The sequence below is a fragment of the Triticum aestivum genome, chromosome 1A (genome assembly GCF_018294505.1).
Source record: "Triticum aestivum cultivar Chinese Spring chromosome 1A, IWGSC CS RefSeq v2.1, whole genome shotgun sequence".
Classification (NCBI taxonomy): Eukaryota; Viridiplantae; Streptophyta; class Magnoliopsida; order Poales; family Poaceae; genus Triticum; species Triticum aestivum.
Genome location: NC_057794.1, coordinates 41,568,423 through 41,576,745, shown reverse-complemented (window position 1 = coordinate 41,576,745; position 8,323 = coordinate 41,568,423).

Below are 8,323 nucleotides of genomic sequence, written 5' to 3'. Positions count from 1 at the left end.
TGGGTATGGTGATTGGAAGGATTTCGTCCGCGGAAAGCGGATTGCATGAGGCCTTCAGAAGTTTGCTGACGGGTTTTGAGGTACGTTTGATAATGTACTTCTTTGTCAGTTGCGCATAAACAAGATGTGCCCTGTGTAGATAGTAGCCCCTGAGACTCTGTGCATTGTCAAAATTGACGGCACGCAGAGGATCATAATCCCAGGTCTAAAATGTCGCCTTTGTATACAGGTGGCGAAGTGTCCGAAATCGAGCCGAATTGATGATCTTGCCGAACTAAAGTGGCAACTTGATGTGGCAGATGCCGACATCGCGCTTGTCAACGAGCGGCTTGATGAGGCTCAAGGTATGCAATTCCTCGGACGGCATCTGGTAAGAGGAGCTTTATGCCAGTATCTTACAATGTGTGTGCTTGACGCAGATGGTGCGGCCGCTGTGGAGAGTCTTCGGGCGGAACTTTCCCGAGCTAAGGAACAAGCCAGGAAAAGTGATGCGGCTGCCGAGAAGGCCCTTGAAGAGCTGAGAGCCGAACAGGCCGCTCACTGCCAAAGCAAGAAGGAGATGGACGAGATGGCCATGAAGTTAAAAGTGCCGCTGACCGTTGCAAGTTTCTTGAGAAAGAAGACCGGGCGAGATAGACGGACTTAGAGAAGGCCGTTGCTGATGCCAAGGACGCTCGCTCTGCAATGAGAGCTGCGAAGGAGGAGCTGCATCAGGCCGGACAGATTGCGGCTGGAAAGCCCTTTATGCCGCGGAGGAAGTTTTGCGATCCGAAGTTTGCTCCGTTGGACCGGATGTGGAGTGCGGAGGACACCTATCTGGATTTGGCAGCGAGTGCTGCTGATGCGATCGAATACTTTCGAGATTAAGAAGATCGTGAAGTGGAAAGGCTTTTCTGGTCGCAGTTCCAGAATCCAGAGCGTCCACTGGCGGTGGACGATCGTCTGGCTCAATGGGCCGAACTGAATAGATTGTCCGGACTTGCCATGAAGTACGTCATGGGTCATCTGTGGCCGGGGAGATCGGAGCCGAAAAGTTATTTCAGCTTGGTGCAGCAATTCCTTGACGCGGTGCCACGTATCAATGCGATGAAGAGGTCAGCATGCATAGAGGGCGCACGGATGGCTCTTGCCCGTGTCAAGATGTACTGGGCAGAGATGGAGACCACCGTTGTTGCATCCGAGATTCGGACAAAAGCCGAGTACCCTCCGAGCACTATTTTTAGGAAGTCCTTGAAGGCGCTCGTGTAATAGAGGCGCAGTGCTCGAAGGATGCTATGTTCTGATAGCATATGTAATTATAAAGCAATATTTTGATGAATTGTCGTAGCCTTTTATACTTGTGCCTTCAAGTATTTGGAACACCTCCTGTGCGGCCGTTTTAAGATATATATACAAAATCTGAAAGATTGCAGTCGTTGGCTTCAGCCCCCATGCACATAGTGCGGGGGTGCTCGCAGAAGGCGCATTTTCACACTTAATCCAACTTCTTGGTCCTACAAAGGAGGTGATAGCACAGCGAGCTAGGCAACCGGACTATAATGCTTTAACACTTTCACTTAGCCATAGGAGCTTGACAATGGGACTATTTAGGTAGCCCCTGGTGGCGACTGCGCTCGCCCGAATTCGGGGCGCGTATGTGCCTGGCCGGGAAACGGCCCTTCATTAATGCGGAGGAATCCTACAGATTCCGGAGAGTCGTCGAGTGGTTGAGCAGTCTCACGCCATATCATGACAGTCGGTTTTCGCCTTTCTCTACTGAGGTGCTCGCCTGGCCGAACCAGGGCACAATCGTAGTAGTTCTCCTGGTGCCGCCTTACCCGATAGAGCGGAACGTAAGGCGGCCGAACACAGGAGCTGGGCAACCCAACATTTGACCAAAATCATGACTCGGAGCTGATGCATATTAGGCCAAACTCGCGATGCCGAATACTCCCTAAGGTATTCGGTGTTTATGAGAGTGGGCGAGGTAACGCTCTGAGGTATAAGCCCCTAGTGTCCAGGTACGCGCAAGAATTCTGACGTGGCCACATGCCAAGACGCCAGCCTCCTCCTTGGTCATAGAACCAGGGGATGTGTATCAACAAGAGACAGTAAAAAAGGTTTACGCAGGGTCTTAATCTAAAAAGAATCCTTGGAACGGGTCCCTACTGCATGTCTGCGCCCGTGTCTCCGTTGTGCCGTATCCTGGACGGGCGCAGCACGACGTTCGTATGTAAAAAGAGAGCAACTAAGTTGAAAAAGGGGTGTGCCGAACAAAAGTTATATGAAATAAACAAAGTGTAAAGTAAAATATGAAAAATTGAGCTTTATTGTCTCTTATTTTATACGTGTGAAGCCCCTAGTGCAGGGGTATATGGCCACTAAGCCTTTATCAACGATACTTTTGTGCCGGACTCGTCTATCCGTGTCCGTGGTCTTAATGACCTGTTTCGATGTTCTGGCTGGTGAAGCCATTGTATTGTGGGGCTGTTAAAGCGGCCGCACAATCCTCCGCTTGGGGGAGGTGTTCTCACTGCTTCCCCTTTAAGGAGATGATGCCGCATGGACCGGGCATCTTAAGCGTAAGAGATGCATAATGCGGTATTGCGTTAAAGCGGGCGAAAGCTTCGCGTCCCAGTAGTGCTTGGTAGCGACTTGAGAATGGGACGATGTGGAAAGTCAGCTTTTCGCGACGGAAGTTATCGCAGAGCCGAAAATAACCTCGAGCCGGAGAAAACCCATGCAATGGGTGTCCGGACCTGGCGTTACTCCTTGAAAGGAGGTTTTGCTGTGGTGAATTCTTTTTGGGTCGATCCCCATGTGGTGGATTGAGTCCTGATATATCAGGTTGAGTCTGCTGCCACCATCCATAAGGACATTTGAAAACTGGAGTCCGCCAATTATTGGATCGAGTACCAGGGCAGTCCAGCCTGGGTTGCTGATACTTCTAGAATAATCCAGATGATCGAAGATGATTGGTTTTGACAACCAGTGGCGGGATTCCTTTGGGATAGGCCGTGGGGCGCGTACCTTTATGGGCGCCGCATGTTTTGTTATGTGAAGTAAGTTTACTGTTTTTACTTCTTGTGGGAAATTCTTTTGTTTCCTGGTACTCTGCTTTTGGGGTTCGTCTTCGTCTTTGCTTGGTGTGTCGAGCCCCTTGTGTTCGGCGTTGAGTCTGCCAGATTGTTTGAAAACCCAACAATCTCTGTGGGTATGGTTACCAGGCTTTCCGGGAGTGCTGTGTATTTGACATATCCTATCCAAGATTTTGTTTAGGTTGGATAGGTCGTCCCTGTTATCTTGGAGGGGCGGCCTTTTCTGATTCTTTCATGAGCTTTTGAATCCGGCATTGACTGCCGTGCTCTTCAGACTTTTTTCCTTAGTCCGGCGACGGTCCTTATTGCGTTGCGGTTTTCCGTTTCCATCCCTAGTTTTGGATGTACTTGGGTCACTAGTGCTGCATCTTGCCAACCAGCTGTCCTCTCCTGCGCAAAAGCGTGTCATGAGGTTTGTTAATGCGGCCATTGTTCTTGGCTTTTCTTGGCCGAGGTGTCTGGTGAGCCATTCGTCTCGGACATTATGCCTGAAAGCCGCTAAGGCTTCAGCATCCGGACAGTCGACTATCTGATTCTTTTTAGTAAGAAATCTATTCCAGAATTGCCGAGCTGACTTTCCAGGCTGTTGAGTTATGTGACTAAGATCGTCTGCATCCGGAGGGCGGAAAATTTGCTCGGAAAGCGTCCTCGAGCTCTTCCCAACTTCCGATTGTGTTTTCAGGAAGGCTTTTGAGCCAATGCCGGGCTGGCCCTTTAAGCTTGAGGGGTAAGTATTTTATGGCATGGAGGTCATCTCCTCTAGCCATATGTATGTGGAGGATATAATCCTCGATCCAGACTCCAGGGTTTGTTGTTCCATCATATGCCTCTATGTTTACGGGTTTGAATCCCGCTGGAAATTCATAATCCAGGACCTCATCAGTGAAACATAGGGGGTGTGCGGCACCCCTGTATTTGGGTGTGCCGGATTCTAATAATGGCTTTATTGCATTGCTTACGAGAGCTTGCTTTCTTGGCCCATAAATGGACCTGGCTGGGCCATGATGCGAATCCTTAAGTGGGTCGCATGCCGGCTTAAGTGCGGTGCTGCTTGCCACTTTATGCTGGCCATGGGGTCGTCTATCCGACCGTGTGGCTTTCTCACTTTTGGAATGCGAGGGCTCTAAGGCCTCCTCGTCAAATTCAGGCAGTAGCTTTCTCTTCGGATAGCTTTTAGTGCGGCGACTGTCGCCGTATTTGTCTGCAGTATTGATTACTTTACTCCATCTGATCCTGAGTGCATCTTCCGCAGTTTTTAGCTTCTGCTTCTGCTTTTTCAGGCTGCGTGCGGTTGCAACGAGCCGTTTGTGGAGGTTCTTCTGTTTCGTGGGCTTGTCCGGCGTAGGGTCGTTCGGAATGCCATTTTCACCGGGGGAGGGATGTTCGGTTTCTCTATCCGGGTTGTCTTGTTGGGAAGATTGCTCTAAGGCATGCTCATTGTCTACCGGCTCATCCTGCTCTATGGCTGGGTCTTTATCGAGGCGGGGCTTGGGTCGGCATTTACGCCGACGCTTTGATTGTTTTTCGAGAGATCGATCCCTCTTTCCATCCCCGTTTTCCTCGTTGTTGCTTCCTTTAGGGGTATCCACCATGTACACATCGTGAGATGAGGTGGCTGTCCGATGCCCTATATGCGTTGGTTCTTGGTTGTCTCCTGCATCGTCGTCCATACCGTCGATGTCTTCGGAGTCGAAGTCGAGCATGTCGGTTAAGTCGTCGATAGTGGCTACGGAGTGGGTGGTGGGTGGGTTTTGAATCCCATCCTTGCTGACCGTAGTCCGGCCAGGGCTCTCCTGATAAAGAGGGAGACTTTAGCGAATTCAGGATGTTGCCGAAGGGCGAGTGCTGAAAGATGTCTGCGGCGGTGAACTCCATTATCGGCGCCCAATCAGATTCAATCGGCAGGGGCGCGGGGGGCTCGGCGTTCAGAAAGGAATCCGGCTCCTCGGAGTCACGGGCCATGCGGAGTGCAGGGCTGGAGTTCGGCTTGATCGCCTCTAAGATCGCAGCCCCTGAGGCAGCGTCCAACCGCTGATCCTCGATCAGCGCAGTAGGCTCCGAATCAATGGTCGGAACCGATGCGTGTGCGGCCTCCAAGGCACTATTCGGCGGCAGAGCTATATCATGCCCATCGAGACAGTGCGGCGCGCTTGGCTGTGGCTCGAATCCATCGAATATCAAGTCCCCGCGGATGTCAGCCGTGTAGTTTAGGCTTCCAAACCTGACCTGATGGCCAGGGGCGTAGCTTTCGATCTGCTCAAGGTGGCCAAGCGAATTGGCCCGCAGTGCGAAGCCGCCGAAGATGAAGATCTGTCCGGGGAGAAAAGTCTCCCCCTGGACTGCATCGTTGTTGATGATTGAAGGAGCCATTGGGCCTAAAAGCGACGACACAGAGGAACTCTCAATGAAAGCACCAATGTCGGTGTCAAAACCGGCGGATCTCGGGTAGGGGGTCCCGAACTGTGCGTCTAGGCCGGATGGTAACAGGAGGCAAGGAACACGATATTTTACCCAGGTTCGGGCCCTCTTGATGGAGGTAAAACCCTACGTCCTGCTTGATTAATATTGATGATATGGGTAGTACAAGAGTAGATCTACCACGAGATCAAGGAGGCTAAACCCTAGAAGCTAGCCTATGGTATGATTGTTGTATGATGAAGTTGTCCTACGGACTAAAACCCTCTGGTTTATATTCCGGAGAGGGTTAGGGTTACACAAAGTCGGTTACAATGGTAGGAGATCTTGAATATCCGCATCACCAAGCTTGCCTTCCACGCCAAGGAAAGTCCCATCCGGACACGGGACGAAGTCTTCAATCTTGTATCTTCATAGTCCTGGAGTCCGGCTGAAGGTATAGTCCGGCTACCCGAACACCCCCTAATCCAGGACTCCCTCACTTCCCATTACACCTAGTGCCAATAAACCCACATGGGCCCTTAGAGATTTTCAAAAATTGCTAGATGGGCCTAAAGCCCATCCTATATTTCAGCATGTATGTTCTGCTTTGAAGGGCAGTTGGATCGGGCATTGTTGCCATCGCTAAGTACATTCCCAGCCGCTACTGCCTCGACCAGATCCTCAACATATTTCTTTAAGAAAAGCATAGATCCCACCCTTGATTCTTTGCCATTATGTCGAAGGATATCCTCCCTCAAATGCCAACACCTCCATAGCAGCATTAAATTTTTTGCCCTCATTTCCTAAGGCTCTTTGTCCAGTAGCACCTGCAACCAATCGATTCCTGTATATCTAAAGGACTTCTTTGATGGCAGAGTCCATTCCTTCCTCATGGCATCTCGGAGGGCTCTGTTCTTTGGACAAGTGATCACGGCATGATGTTCATCCTCCTCTCCGTTGCCACAAATATTACACATCGAGTCCAACTCAAGCGTCCTCTTGAATTTGTTCCTTTTTGTGGCCAGGGTATTTGTGGCTACTCTCCATCCAAAAATTCTAATTTTCTTGGGCACCTTCGCTTTCCAAATGAGACCCCACAGGCTTCTGTCACCTGCATCCCTAGACGAGCTTGATGGGTTTGGCTGATCACTTTGGGATAGGGAAGCTGCTAGTTTGTAGGCACTCCTAACCGAGAACACTCCATTCGTCTCAGAATGCCACGCAATGCAATCTTTTGTGTCCATTTTTGGAATAGGAATTTTGCATATTTCATCTGCATCAAACTGGTGAAAAATTTGGCGTATCAGATTCACATTCCATTCCCTCCCCTCTTCATCCATGAGTTGGTTAACCCAACGGAGCCGCGATCTCTTAATAAAAGTTGTACATTTAAGGCCTTCTTTTCAAGGGATCCATTGGTCGCGCTGGATTTGGATACATTTTCCACCCGCCACCCGCCAAATTAAACCCTTCTTCAGCAATTCTAGGCCGAATTCAATCGCCCTCCACACCGGGGAGGCATCCAAGGCAAATACTGTGTCTCTGATCGCCTTTGGGGTAGTACTTGGATTTGAGGACTCTCGCACATAGGCTTTTCGGGAATTGGATTAACCTCCAAGCCTGTTTGGCAAGTAGTGCTTGATTGAAGAGATGCATGTCTCTGAAGCCTATACCACCAACACGTTTAGGCTTTGTCATGCGCTCCCAAGACATACAGTGCACCTTTCTATGTCCTTCTTCATCCCCCAACCAAAAGTCTCTAATCATTCTTTCATACATCTCACATAATCCTTCCGGAAGCATGAACACACTCATCGTGAATGTCGGGAGGGCCTGGACAGCTGATTTGACATGGACTTCCTTAGCTGCATAGGACATGAACCTCTCAGACCTGTCGCTACAACGCTTTCCAAACCTATCCATGATGGGTTGGAAGTGTTCATCTTTCATTCTCCCTTCCGGCGTAGGCAAACCTAAATACTTTCTCTCAAAAATATCAGACTACATCCCAAGAATAGCCTTGATACCCTCTCTTGTTTCGGTTGGGCATTTGTCACTAAAAAGGATCGAACATTTGCTTGCACTCAATAGTTGTCCCGTGCATTTCGGAAATGTATCCAGTACCTTCTTGATTGTTCCGGCCTGTTCCACCGAATCCTTGAAGAAAATTAAACTGTCATCAGCAAAGAGAAGGTTAGAAATTCCTGGACTATTGCGAGCAATCTTGATGGGGTTCACCCTACCGGCCGAAGTCTCACGGTTAATAATATTTACCAAGCCTTCGGCCAAAAATAAAAAAGGTAGGGGCTGAGGGGGTCCCCTTGCCGAAGACCTGTGGATAGGATAAATGGCTCCAGTAATTCGCCATTGCATCTAACTGAGTATCTCACCGATCGGACACATTGCATCACCCAACCCGTCCATTTTCTACAGAAACCACTCTTGCATAGCACGCCTTCCAGAAAACCCCAGTCCACCCTGTCATATGCTTTTGCCAGGTCCAGCTTGTACGCACAGTAGGTGTCGCGGGGGTTGCTGCTATGTTGAATCTTGTGAAAGCACTCGAAAGCAATAATCGCATTATCCGTGATCAATCTCCCGGGGATGAACGCGCTCTGGGTCTCAGAAATGATTCTGCCCAGAATTGGATGTAAGCGATTGACCAAGCACTTCGACACCACTTTGTAGATAACATTGCACAAGCTGATCGGACGGTAGTCTTTCAGGGATTGGGGATCTTTTCCTTTTGGTATGAGCATTATGACTATGTCATTTGTACCCTCGGGGAGCACTCCGCACTCAAAAAAATCTAGTACAGCTTTCGTCACATCATCCTTTAGCATCGCCCA